At 34.4% G+C, this 12,696-nt stretch overlaps 1 pseudogene; it reads right to left on the bottom strand.

Moving 5' to 3' along the window:
- Positions 1–5,473: 5,473 nt before the first annotated feature.
- LOC109092333 lies at positions 5,474–9,459 on the bottom strand (annotated as a pseudogene).
- Positions 9,460–12,696: the final 3,237 nt, after the last annotated feature.

Raw genomic sequence — 12,696 nt, 5'->3', positions numbered from 1 at the left:
CCTTAGGGCAGCAGCTTAATATGTGCTCCATGGATCCTCTTTTTTGGCATAGGAGCATGCAGAGGTGTCATTCAGGCCCCAAGAGAAGAGGTATATAGAGCATTTGTGAGATCAAACACCGATTTTGGATGAGAGTGCCTGTTCCAGTTAATCCCAAAGGTGTTCAATGGGGTTGAGGTTAGGGTGTGGGCTAGTCAAGTTCTTCCAAACTCATCCAATCATGTCTTTATGGACGTTGCTTTGTTCGCTGGGGCTCAGTCATTCTGGAATACAAATGGTCCTTTCTCAAACTGTTCTTACAAAGTTGGATTTGTGGCATTTAGGGCTGTGCAATTAATTGCATGTGACTGTCATGCGCATCTTGTCAGTAAAGCCAGTTCTGTGATTAGTAGTAAATCTCCATCACCTGCTTTCATATGGAGTGGCATTTACTACACAGAGCCGTACTTCACTGACAATTAGCCAATATCATGTTCATTATTGCAGATCGAATCGCCTGCGAAAATGAACGCGATATTGCATAGTTTGTCAGTGATCTATGGCTCTGTGTGATGGAGATTTACTACTAATCACAGAACCGGCTTTACTGACGAGATTCGCATGACAATCGCATGCGATTAATTACACAGCCTTAGTAGCATTGTCTAAAATGTCTTGGTATGCTGAAGCATTAAGATTTTCCTTCACTGGAAGTATGGGCCCTACCCCAACCCCTGAAAAACAGCCCCATACCATTATCCCTCCTCCACCAAACTTTACAGCTGGCACAATGCAGTCAGGCAGGTAATGTTCTGTTGGCATCTGCCAAACCCAGACTCACCTATCAGATTGCCAAACAGAGAAGCGTGTTTTGTTGCTCCACAGAACAGGTTTCCACTGCTCCAGAGTCCAGTGGTCATGTGCCAGTTGCATAAACTTAGCCTCTGTGTTAAGACAGTGTTTTAAGAACTAGTGTTGTTTTTTTGGATTCAGCATAGACTAATCTACATTAAAAACACATAATGAAAAAATAGATGACTAAATTGTAAGACTAGTTTAAAATTTTTATGCATTCAACCCCTGAATTTAATAATTAAGAGGTGTGCATCCAAAACTTTTGTGTATAGTATATAGTGTATATACTACTTATCAAATGTTTGGGGTCGGTAAGATTTGGTATATAGATAATGTTTTTGAGTAGTCTCTTATGCTAATCATGGCTGTATTTATTTTATCAAACGTATAAGAAATATTATTAAAATATCTGCTTTCTATGTTAATATATTTTTAATATATATATAATATTGTATACTTTAGTATATATACTGTTAAATATGGCATGGCTACCCAGTAACCTCCCAAATTCTTTTTCAAACCTTATTCATTTCACTTCCTCTCATGGATTTACTTTCTATTATCCGAACATAAGTAGATGAATAGAACTCGCCATAAAAAGTACAAAGCTGGGAGATTATAATTAAAATTCAGACTGAGCCATGGAAACTAAAATCCTTACAACTTAGAACTTTGACAGGGACCACTGACGAAACTGGAGGGGTGAGTTAAGCACTGAAGACTAAAGTTATTTACATGGAAAAGAAGATAATCACACCTGACATCTTCAGATCTCTTATCAAAGAAAAAGAGATTGTAAATATCCTGACAGGGAGAGGTTCTCCTCCCAACTTCACAAACCCTGAAGCTGTCAGATTAAGTGAGTATGTGGAGAAATGTGCTTAAAAGAAGGACAGAAAAAGCTATCTCATCAAAAGAGGACAGTAAACCCAAATGAGGACCACTGTACTGATAAATTCACAGGCTTTGGATGTTAGCTTGTGTGAACTTAGTTTATATATATATAAATGATGATGAAGAGTGCTGATACACCAAAACTTAACTAGGATGAAATTCATGTCAAGAACTATTTTCAGTTTCTCATTCATGCTTTGCACCTTTGAAAATCCATGGGTCCTATTCCCTTTTTTTCCTTCATTTTACTGGTCAGATGATAAAACCTAATTTGTACACTACAAACGTTGTTAGTGATCGAAATCTACATTTCATTTCAGTTAGCATTCAACGCAAGTTTCCTTGACTATAGCTGTCCAAATTAACACATCAACTTTTGAGATTAATTACTTCCATTTTTTCTTAAGATAATTCCTATTCTGTCAACAGTGTGTGGAATGTTGTCAATAACCAGAACAAAAGGAGACAAAATCAAAATAAAAACTTTGTTCTTACAACATACGGCAATCATGGGGATTTAAAAGCAGAAATGAATTTTGAATTTTTTTAAAGTACTGAAATAATGTTCAGCTAATATTGGGTTTGTACAGTTGTCCAAATCATTTTCTAGGTGGACGATAGGTAATAGGTAAACGATCACATTCTAAAAACCATATATACTGTAAGTATAATGGGTAATACTTTACAGTAAGGTTCATTAATTAATGTTAACTAATTAACATTAACTAAGCATGAACAATACTTCTAAAGCATTTATTAATCTTAGTTAATGTAATTTTTAGCATTTACAGTACTACTTCATTATTGAAATCAAAAGTTGTGCTTGTTAACATTAGTTAATGCACTGGATATTAACATGAACTAACAATGAATGACTGCATTTTCATTAACTAGCTTTAACAAAGATTAATAAATACTGTAATAATGTATTGTTCATTGTTTTTTTTTCATGCTAGTTAGTACATTAACTAACATTAACTAATGAAACGTTAAAGTGTTACCATATAATGAAAGCAGTCCATATGACTTGTGCACTATATTCCTGGAACAAACTAAAATTTAAGTTATTTTCTTTGAAAACCTTCACTTCTGGCATTCAACTGCGGTGCATGAAGCTCTGTTCACAGTGTCATTGATTTGCAGATTCAAGTTCAGCGATTTCAATGTAATATGAGCAACACTAATGGGAGTGAAGACAGTGGAATTCATGTGATCCATATCTTGTCAGCTACTGTAGTCGAGACGTAAATCCTTACAGTGATCAATTCAATTTTTATAACCATATATAGTGACAATACTAACAGATGACACATGGACAAAACACTCCACATATGCATGGTTCACCCTGGTTCCCTTTGGCTGTGTTAACATACTTAAAAGTTTGAGTAGTTTTGCATTTAAAGCGATTCTCTCTTTTTCCCATGTTTTCTCTCAAAAGACATGCCACCACCACTAGGCTATTGTATTATTATTTTTTTTTTATATATATAATCTGACATGAAAAGGCTTTGAAAAAGAACTCTATTTCCCAACTGGAATTATGTGCTGTGTCTGAGGAGAGTGAGAGTAAAGATAAAGCTGCAAGAATCCACTCACAAAGGAGCCATTAAACCTCTTCTGACCCGCTCCACTCTGTGAATAATCAACATGTTTACGGAGGAAGGAGGAGGCTGTCACCTTTCTGAATTACATATCTGTATAGCAATGAAGCATTATTTCAAATTTATAAGGTACTCTGTGGTTTATTTTAAAGGAAGAAAAAAATGAAGAATCCAACCGTCTGTCGGAGCTAATGCAAGCCTACACACAAGACATTGGTCTTCTGTCGTATTAAGTTATTTCCATGTATCCTGACTGTAAGGGCAAGCTAAACAACAAGCTTGGTGCAGATTCAGAATTATTTAAAAAAAATCTAATGGTCAATAAATTGAGCTACCATAACAAAGATCTACCTAAAGAACTTCATATCATGTCCCATTCCCATTCTTTTCATTAGGCAGCTGCTTGGTTGGTGCAAATACTGCATAAGGGTGATCTGTAGGCCTTTGTCATTTTCTGACCCAATCAGCTGAGTAGACTGCACCAACCTTAAACTGAGACATAAAATTGAAACTAGGGGCTTAAAAACTAGTTACTTTGTAGCTCTATGTACAGTTTGGTTACACTATTTGTTCTCAAAGCAAGATTCATCAGGTAGGTTGCGAGTCCTTCAAAAAATTGGTTTCATAATGTGATGTTTGCCTTTCTTGATCCAATAACCAAATTTGTCAACTGAAATACAATAGGCTGCATAAATAATAACGATATTAAACAGTATATTTTTGTAAATATAAATTGTTGTAATTCAGTCGGTTATTATAACCATTATTACACAGTGGAGGCTTCCATAGGGGATATGTTTCAAAATAAGTTTTAACAATACAGCTGTCATATTTAGTAATACGCTTGTAAGTTGTAACTTAGGAGGCGTTTACAAGAAACCTTTTTTAAGGATGGAAGATCAGTTTTGACAATGTTACCCGTCGTATGTACCCAAACTTTTAAAAAATGAAGGAAAAAAATTTCCATTTACATTGCTGAATATTTATAAATGAATATTTAATGGGGTAAAAAAAGATTATTTGCAAACATTTTATTAAGTAATAAGGCGATATGTGGTTCCTCGCAAAAGCATTAGTTTATTCAGCATATTAAAGCCTCTCCTCTATTGACAGGCATTAAAAAACTGCCTCGTCTCTTTGTCAGTGTACAGTACTGCTGCATTACACTTTTTTTTGCTAACCGTGAAGGGTCCCCCTATACTTTTCTCAATTAATGGGTTTATTTCAACATTATTATTTATATATAGTATATATATATATATATATATATATATATATATATATATATATATATATATATATATATATGATCTTTATATTTGAAAGCTGAACATAGTTTGCCATTGGTTTCCCACAGTGATACTCTGCAGATGCATCCAAACCCTATAGATATTATGTTATATGAAGATATGTTATATTTGATAACATAGATATTGTATGTTAATGTTGTAGTAATACTATATTAATATGATATTTATATTTTTGCTTCTTTGACATTATATGCCATTCTTCCAGACAGGTTAATCAAAGAAAAACATAATGTGTGATAAGAAGACCCTTTCTATATGTCTGCAGACAAATTAATTGGGGGAAAGAGAAATCATGGGAGTAAGAAAACCTTTATTAAATTTAACTTACATTTGATACATAAGAACACTTCATTTGAAAATGTCAGTGCAGACAATTTCACTTTTGCAGCAATACTACTTTGGTCATAAAAATAAATAAATGAAATAAAAACAACTAAATGGCATTCATGCTTTGTTAAGCCCTAAATTATTTTGCATTTCTCACTAGCTGACAGAAAACCACAGAGGAACTTGTAAATGTCAAAGAAGCATGTAACCATTCAAGACTGGTCACTCGTATGGCACTATCAGTTTTATTTTTTCCATAACTTAATAATTTGATATATGTAAACTTCAGTAACACTTTTAAAGCATTATGGTGTATTCAATTCATTTTTTCTAATCTTTTAATTAAAATATAAAAGCATTAGGCTCAATTTGTGCTCACAGGGGACTTGTCAATTTGTCATAATAAAACTCCACACGTTCTGATGTTTCTGTTGTTAGATGATTTTAATACATGGTTGCAACAGAAAACATGAATAATTAAAATCCTTAACCTTGTTTTTTTTTTTAACCAAACCTTTTTTTTACTAAACCTTTTACTTAAAATCCTTAACCTTTTTTTTTTTTTTTTTTTTACTAAACCTTATCACCATCTTTTACATTCCTACCAAAAATATGTGCAAATCTGTCAGTTTCTAAAAAATACTTCATTGCTCACCCCTCGTTTTACTAAAAAGGCATTACAGGTATGCGTGATTTGTAATTAAGGAATAAAACTAAAATAAAAGTAAAATCTAGTTATGTTACTGTATGTGTATAAGGCTGGTGTATCAACATAGCATGAGCTATTAAATACAAAATTCCAAGTCCTAAAATTATTAGGAAAATACACTGTTGAACCATATTTTTCATGCTATATTACTGCAATACAATTTGACCACGCAAGTGGACTCCTTTTCTTTGAACTGTAACTACCGAATACATAAACATTAAATAATGATAAACAATACTTTGTGCAATCTTTAGGCATACTTTCTACATGAATAAAACAATAGAGGAAGGTGTCTTCTATAGGATAATCTGGTTTTGGAAGCTCCTGTTGAGATCTTTATGAGGCAAGACGATAGAGTTTCGAATGATGACCTCTGATGGAATACTCACATTGCAGCCTAGAACAGAAATATAGAGTATAGATGGTCAGACTTCCTGTTGTGGAAAAACTGTTGCCATAAACATGCAGTAGCAAGATGATCAATTGTTATAATTTCATAAGGAACAGCTCCACCTTCTGGACTAAACCCACCAATACATATCATTCATGTGTTTAAAACACTCTTCAGATTATAATCAATAACTGCAGTTACAATATGACTATATTATATTATATTACCTTTCAAAAGCAAATCAGCATATTAAAATGATATTGATGAATTATATTATACGGTGTTATCTAAGTTCCACTAGATTTTCATACCAAGGATGGTGATGGATGGGGTTAGACCTCCATCCCTGAACAGTGTCTCGCTGTCAATCTTGGCATATGGGTCGTTGGGATTGGGGTCACTTGGAGTTCCTTCTACTCTTGCCCATTTCCCCACTGTACTGTCCCACCCAACAATACTGTTCAACACACAACAGTGATCCTGAAACAGAGACCCATATATTTATTGATCAATTTCACTTTTCTTTCTGTTGTCTGATTGCCATTGTTACAAAGGTGAAAACAGAAGCATTCAGCTGCACCTGTAACACAGCTCCATGCAAAATTATGGACTCCCTCACTCTTACGCCTCCTCCAATTGTCACTCCTTTGCCAATGGAAACATTAGGACCCAACTGAAGAGAGATAAAGAAATTGAGTACAATACAGAAACATATATTTATATAAGTTGTTGTCAATGTACTTACCACAGCAGAGGGATCAATGTTTGCTGTTGGGTGGATATAAACATCTCCTGAAGGTGGAAAACAGATCATTTGTAGCTGCACATAATTTTATAACATAACTATTTAGTTCTATATTTACACAGGTAAATTATGTTTAACAAAAACACACCTTATTAGAGCTAAGCTCTTAAGAGTGAATACTTCATGCAACATACCTATAATTTTGGGGGTTCCGTCTCGGTTTGTGGCTAGTCTCTCAGGATGTGTCTGATGATACTGCTTGAGGTACAAACGACTAGCATATATTGCTGACCTGTATTACATTATATAACATCATGTATAAGAAACAGTGGCAGAAAGGGGAGATGACAGATAAAAACTGAGAGAAAGACAGATTTACCCTGCAGACTTTATCTGACTGGGGGGGGGGGGGGGGGGGGGGGGGGGGGGGGGGGGGGGGGGGGGGGGGGGGGACCCTGCAGACTTTATCTGACTCCAGAAATGCTGTGTTTTGTAGACCAAGAGTTTTTTCTGTCCTGCTAGGGTTGTAAAGATGTCCTGTTATATGCTTGTCATTTGTGGGATCTTCCCTGTGTAGAAAAAAAAAAAACTCATTTCAGTGCAAACAGGTTAGACTGACCTGTTATTATACACGTAAATCTATCCGGGGAAGGCTGCAAAGGCTGAATTATGTCAGTGACACTCACTGGATCCGCTCTTGCTGGTTCCTCTGGAAAACCTTCCCAATGTGGCCAAAAATATCTGGTGTGAACAAATAGATACCACAGTTGATAATGTCACTTACAAAAGTACTGGGTTTCTCCACAAAATGGAGCACCTGAAAGAAAATGAGTGATAATTAGCATACTGTGAAAAAGTAAGCATCTTCTTAATGGCATTTATTAAACAGAATGTTTGTCCATCTTTTACAGCGATATTGCACAGTTTTATTTATAGTACCTCATTTGTCTCACGGTTTTCCACAATGCAACCGTAATTCAGAGATTGTGTTCTATTGGCCTGCAATGAGAGAGATATAGAAACAATCCTGAAATAATTTACCACTGTTTCCACAAAAATAATAATCAATACCACTTTTTTCAACAGTGATAAAAAAAAAAAAAGAAATGTTTCTAAAACACCAAATCAGCATATTATAATGATTTCTGAACGATCATGTGACACTGAAGACTGGAGTAATGACTGCTGAAGTGTTGCCATCAAAAGAATAAATTACAAAAATATTATTTTAAATGTATTTAAATAGAAAAGTTTTTACTAGTTTTTACAGTTTCATTGTAATAATTTGTCATAATATTAATGCTTTCACTGTATTTTTGATCAAAAAAAGCAGTCTTGGTGAGCATAGGAGACTTCTTTCAAAAACATTTAAACTTTTGAACAGTACTGTATATTATATTAGACCTACTGTAGTTCCAAGCAAGACTCCACAATGATTCTCGCCATGTTGACGGTGAAACCGGAGCATTTCCTGCAACGGGAACTCAGAGCATACATCAGCATTCATGAGGAAAAATGCAGCCGGACCTCCAGACAGGATCTGGTCACGAAAGTGATAGATCCCACCACCTGTACCCAGGGCGGCAAACTCCTGCAGGTACCTTCAGATTCAAAAAGGAAGAAAATGTGTTTAAGCCTATGTATCTGACTGTTTTTTTAATTACAGGACTATCAGATCTGTGAGACAGAATATCAATATATCAGCAATCACACTGTATTATATTACACAATAAATGGTATCAATTTGTCCTTATTTAAAATACCTAGTGATCTGAACTCGTTTCTACCTTATTGGGATTTTAAACTCCTGCTGAGAAGAAGAAATGAAGCGGTTAAGCTCGTCATTGGGCTGATAAAAACCTATTAATATGATCTCTTTCATATCAGGAACCTGAATAAAACAGAATAAAACATGGCAAACTTTCAAAACAGATATTGATTACTGTGAACAATGTTAAATTTGATGTTTTATGTGTGATCTAAACATAATCAATGGTCTTACTTGGGCACAGGCTTCTATGTGATGCTGCAGCATGGCGACTCCTGCCACAGGGAACAGCGGTTTGGGCACCTCGAACGACAGGGGGCGGAACCTGGTACCTGAACGCAGGGCATATTAATAATTTAATGCGTTTTAGTATCCATATTTCATCTTTTATATTAAGACCGTAACTTTGTACAACTAATTTGACTTTGTCATATCGGACGCGATCACGTAGCTACGTCCTTTGCGCCACGTCATCGTATGTGACACTGTTGTTCATCTGTCATTCATAACATTCGTACAGTTAAAAAAAAAAAAAAAAAAAAAAAAAAAAATCAATGCCTCACCTTTTTGAGGGCCCCCAATTATGATAATCGCTTTTAACATCTTTCAGTTATGAGGCAGTTAACTCTTCAGGATGACTGAATACTGATTTAATACGCTGCTTATATCACGTACAGTTTTTATGTAATTAAGTTATTTCTTGTAAATCTGTTTAAGCAAATTAATGGTTACAAATTTTGTTTACGAAATAAAGAGCTGCTTCTGAGTCAATTTTTTTTCTGACAACGTGAAACTCACTCTAAAACTAAACTAAACTAAACAACAATGATGCGGAAGTGAGTCTACTGTAATCCCACCCACTATGACGTGTCTGCTGCGCTTGCCAATCACGTCGTCTGTCTGGAGAGACAGGTCAATTTATGTACAGACTGGTGCATCTGTTCCATATTTAGGTCAAACAAGCATTAAATAAGATTCACATGATTCTCTTATATTATATAGAGATTATAGACAAATAACAGAAAACATTGCTTTACGTTTCTCTCTGTTACTTCATTTCACATGAGGAGAGTTGGGTCAAATTATCTACCACGAGATGGCAGACCTAGTCTTTTTTCAACAGTCTAGTCTTGTAGATTTCATAGATTGACTGATGTTTAAGATCATAATGTATATAATGAAGAAGATAATAAAGAAGAAACATTATAAAATGTAGTTTGAACCATATTTACCAAGTTGTTTTTTATATACTTTAATTTTGGTCTTATGGCCTACATTTATGTGTGTAACATTTATAACCATTTTCTAATTACTCTAAAATGTAAAATCACATAAAAATTACTAAAATACTTTCCTTGGCCTTGAAAGTGAGTATGCATAACTTTATCATTTTATTAAAAAAATAATAATAATAATAAAAATAATTTATAATGGTTTTTTATTTAAAAAAGTATAATCATCTATATTTAGTTTTAAATGCATATTAAATGGGGAGGGGGGGATGTATACCAAAGCCATATTAATAGGGGGTTATATAGTAATAGCAACTAAATTTAGCTGTCACATGTAACATCCATGAATCATGAACTGATGATATAACTAACAGCCATCTTTCAAAGTGAAATGTGCAAACAGCTTAACCGGTCTGAAACATTATATATTACCCAACAACATTCTCTAAAAAGAACCATTGTTGAACAGTATGCAGAAGCCCTGAATCATGACTGGTATGAGAAGTGCTGATTGATCTGGAAGTCCAAGTTTTTACGGACATATAATGTTCTGGTCTCAGAAGAAGAAAGACCACACAAGCTGTTCCGTAAACAGTGTCCCCTTGCTTCTCTGCCCCAGATGAGAGCCTCTCCATTCTCAGATACAAAGCATATAGTACTGTTCCTTTCACACCACTCTCAGCATGAATATTAAGGGATGCCCTCTATATTCTGTCACACCCACTATTGTTTTACTTTTTCAGAATATGTCATGGGTATTTTCATAATTTAAATGCAAGGAGGAGATGAGTGTTTATTAATGGTATAAGAAATGTATCATTTGTGTACACCAAGTTTATTGTTATATTGTATGGAGTAATTAGCTATCTTGTTAACCCTTGAGAGAAAATGCAGTTTCTATAGTAAATTTCAGTATGCTCACATTTAAGCACAAATAGTCTTAAGGCCCTAACCACTGAATAATGACTGAATAACTAATAATTTTGACTGAGATTCTGGTTTTTATCATAGATTTTTGCAGATTTCTAAAATTTTAAATGGTGAAAATCACAATGAAGGGTTAATCCATTTCAAATGTTTATTTGTGCATCAGATATAAATTAGATTAAATTTTGCAAGCAATAAGGATTTCCTGACCTAAGATTTAAATAGTTTTTTCTCCTTTAATACATATCAGACATACATGTATTCTGTTAAACTGCTTTTTTCATATTTAAAAGGTAAAGAGTGTCCACCCATCTCATGCCTGCTCTTCATTCTAGAACATTCCTGCTATTTTTCTCCAGTTAGTTGTTTTTTCATCCAGTTATTCCTCAGATGCAGCAACTGCCTGGAACATCTAACATATTTTACACAGTAGCTTTAAAACTGTTCAAAAAAGAGACTTTATTTATCATCTTTAGTCCTTTTAGGTCTTTTTAGCCTGATAAACAATTTGATTGAAGTCATATTTTAATAATCTGGTGTTCTTTAAGGAAAAAGCAATGGCTTTTGCTTTCTTTTGAATAAATAATTATCATTGGACTGTTTCTGTTTTTGTACTGTATGTTTAGTAAAACTGATTACAATAAATGCTGTCACAGTTTACCAGTTTGTGGCTTGTGCAAATAAATACAGGCAAAGTATGTGTGAAATGTTGACAATAAACTTAGAACTTCTTGTGTGAATAAATTTGCTACAATTTATAAAGGTTAATAAAAGTGATGACCTAAAATAAAAGGTTTTTGTCTACTTTTAATAGTTGGTTTTATTTTGCATAATTAATGCATTTTTACAAAACAATTGTATACTGTCTTCTCTATGGTAAACACTTAATGTAAAAAAATAATAATAAGTGAGCATTCCAAGCCAAGAGAGATTTTTATAGCAAAGTAAAGCTGTGGAAATGCTTGAGGATAGCACATAAATGGGTGGCAGTTAAAAATGAGGTGCTTACTCATTTCTGTTTGTTCCACTTCCTAATAAGTCTAGTTAATGTTCCTGCAGCAATATACTCCCAGAAAGAGGCAGTGAGGGTCTTTTCATGACATATGCTTTAACCATTGTTTTGTTGTAAACAATACAATCTGGAATTTTGCTGACCAGAGTTTAAAACCCACACAATAGTAATGTGTTTTTCAGCTTTTTGCCACACAATATGAGACTTTGTTTTTCAATATAATATTTATATTTCTCAGATGTCGGGAACTGCACCCAATCAGATGCAGACCTCTCCATTATGACTCATGATATCACATTCAATCTCATCATTATGGTTATCTCTAAGACCTCTAGGAATGCCACCGAGGATTGGATTTTTACAGAATAAGAAGTAGGTAAGTTTAAAGATGTGAGTTTGACTGTTTCATAACCGCAGCAATGGAAAATTCACTCACCAGATCACCTTGTGGTGAAGCAAAACAGCACAGGAAGCTATTTTATCTAGGAGACATTCCCATGTTGTGTCCATCTTCCACACACACACGCACGAGTAGAAGAGTAACAGAGAGGTTCATAGCCATACAAGGCTGCCCATGTAACATTTGAATATAAACTGTTGCAGACATGCAACTCAACTCTGACTGGTGAAATGCATCTTCAAAATGGCCCAATGAGGGGCCCCCATTTATAGAGAGGTCAAAAAGTAAGGAGCATCCAAAGAAACACCCACAGATTAACCAGAACACTTCTTCTCTGGTTTCTGTCCAAACAGCAAAGGAACAGTGAGATTCTCTTCCTTTTCTCATTATTAAAAAGTTATTGCTTTTTAATGAATGTAATTCCAAATCAGGTACTGTTGACAGGCTCAAGATTTTTATCTGTGTTTGTATCCTTAACATACTAGTAATGAATCAGATTCTGATGAAATTTTGCCATCTGTTTACCTCCTAGCTCTGTTCCGCTGT

Source organism: Cyprinus carpio, chromosome A6, assembly GCF_018340385.1.
Source record: "Cyprinus carpio isolate SPL01 chromosome A6, ASM1834038v1, whole genome shotgun sequence".
In the NCBI taxonomy this organism is placed as follows: domain Eukaryota; kingdom Metazoa; phylum Chordata; class Actinopteri; order Cypriniformes; family Cyprinidae; genus Cyprinus; species Cyprinus carpio.
The sequence above is the reverse complement of the archived record's forward strand: the minus strand, read 5'-3'. Positions and strand labels throughout refer to the sequence as shown.